The sequence below is a fragment of the Clupea harengus genome, chromosome 16 (genome assembly GCF_900700415.2).
Source record: "Clupea harengus chromosome 16, Ch_v2.0.2, whole genome shotgun sequence".
Classification (NCBI taxonomy): Eukaryota; Metazoa; Chordata; class Actinopteri; order Clupeiformes; family Clupeidae; genus Clupea; species Clupea harengus.
The window spans coordinates 26,319,814-26,322,313 of record NC_045167.1 but is presented as its reverse complement, the minus strand read 5'-3'; the positions used below and the strand labels follow the sequence as shown (position 1 = coordinate 26,322,313).

Sequence of the window (2,500 nt, the reverse complement as noted above, 5' to 3'; positions counted from 1 at the left end):
CAGTACTCCCATTAAGGGAAGGAGACAGAAACAGTATCATTTGATGGAGGGGGACAGTTTTATGGCCCATAGAGGACAGATGTGGAGCAACACCAACAACTCACACACACACACACACACACACACACACACACACACACACACACACGACACACACACACACATGACACCAAACACACACACACACACACACACACACACACACACACACACACACACACTGCACACACAACTCTCTCTTTCTTTCCCTCTCTCTTTTGCTCAGACACACACACACACACACACACACACACACACACATAAGCTCACTCTTTCCCTGAAATGATACTTGATGAGATGTTTAATATCATCACTGATAATCCCCCTAGGCAGTGTGTGTGTGTGTGTGTGTGTGTGTGTTTCTATCAGAGGCTCTCTCAAGGCTCAATGGGTCTGACCTGTTAATGTGCTTTTCCCTCTAGCCTCCCTTAGAAACACACACACACACACACACACACACACACACATTGTGTGACACAAAAGTATTCACGCTCAATTTGAGCATTACCATTAGTCAGCTCCTCCAGCTATTCCGCTATTACCACCTGACACCACACATGACACCACACACACACACACACACACACACACACGTACACACACACCACACATGACACCACACACACACACACACACACACACACACACACACACACACACACACCACACACACACACACACACACACACACACACACACACACATGACATCACACACATACACGTCAAACGCAAATGCAGTCTTTGTCTCCCTCTCAACCACACACACGCACATACACACACACAGTTCACAAATCATCTTAATTCTCTCCTTCACACCCCTCATCCTCTCCTATCTGTGGCGAGCTGTCTCACATGGCTGCCTGTGTGTGTGTGTGTGTGTGTGTGTGTGTGTGTGTGCGTGTGTGTGTGTGTGTGTGTGTGTGTGATACGATAAGAGTTGTCATGAGTGGCCTGGTCTCCCATTGAGTGCTGGGAGGTACAAGAGAGCACACACTCTAATTCCTCTCACACATCTATCATCCAGCACCGCTACAGCCAAAGGCTTTATCACACACACACACACACACACACACACACACACACACACACACACACACTCATGACTCAATTCTTCATAGCGTGTAGCCCCTAATCTCCCTTGACACGCCTCTGTGGTATCAACCTCCCTCCAGTTGAGGCCACAACACATCTATTAAGCTTACACACACACACAGAAACACACACACACAGATGCACACACACACACACCCACACAAACACACGCTCCCGCAGGCAAATACAAACAACAACAAAAGAAAAACCAAGAAAGACATTCTAAGAGACAGTAACAGACAGACTGAAGGTACAAACACACACACACACACACACACACACACACACACACACACATGTACACAAATGTATGACATTCATGCATACACATCTGAAAACACACACATATTTTAATCCTAAAACAAACGTATGCACATATGTGAATTCACTGTTGCCAGCCGTCTGATGCAGTTGTGTCCAATTGCAGTTTCAAGCTTTTAGAACGCCTGTACCTCACGGCTTTAACAAACGCCTGTACCTCACAGCCTTAAAAAAACGCCTGTACCTCACAGCCTTAAAGAACGCCTGTACCTCACAGCTTTAAGAACGCCTGTACCTCATGGCCTTTAGAACGCCTGTACCTCACGGCTTTAACAAACGTCTGTACCTCACGGCTTTTAGAACGCCTGTACCTCACAGCTTTAACAAACGCCTGTACCTCACAGCTTTAAGAACGCCTGTACCTCACGGCTTTAAGAAACGCCTGTACCTCGCGGCTTTAAGAAACACATGTACCTCACAGCCTTAAGAACGCCTGTACCTCACGGCTTTTAGAACGCCTGTACCTCACGGCCTTTGTGACGTGTTGTCCCTCAGTGAGTCAAGACACGGCATCATGGCAGAGTTTAGGTCAGAGGTCAGACAGAGAACTACTCACTAACCCGTCTCTCAGATGATTCTCTTCAGACATGACTCTCTTAGATGATTCTCTTCAGACATGACTCTCTTAGATGATTCTCTTCAGAGAGTCAGTTCACAGACATGACTCTTTCAGATGATTCTCTTCAGAGAGTCAGTTCACAGACATGACTCTTTCAGATGATTCTCTTCAGAGTCAGTTTACAGACATGACTCTTTCAGATGATTCTCTTCAGAGTCAGTTTACAGACATGACTCTTTCAGATGATTCTCTTCAGAGTCAGTTTACAGACATGACTCTTTCAGATGATTCTCTTCAGAGTCAGTTTACAGACATGACTCTTTCAGATGATTCTCTTCAGACATAACTCTCTTAGTTGATTCTCTTCAGAGAGTCAGTTTACAGACATGACTCTTTCAGATGATTCTCTTCAGACATAACTCTCTTAGATGATTCTCTTCAGAGAGTCAGTTTACAGACATGACTCTTTCAGATGATTCTCTTCAGA

At 45.4% G+C, this 2,500-nt stretch overlaps 1 protein-coding gene across 32 annotated transcripts in view; it reads right to left on the bottom strand.

Annotated features, from left to right (window-relative positions):
• cacna1c (calcium channel, voltage-dependent, L type, alpha 1C subunit) overlaps positions 1–2,500 on the bottom strand; it is a 242,082-nt gene that overhangs the window by 73,274 nt on the left and 166,308 nt on the right. The gene's annotated exons all lie outside the window — the stretch shown is intronic.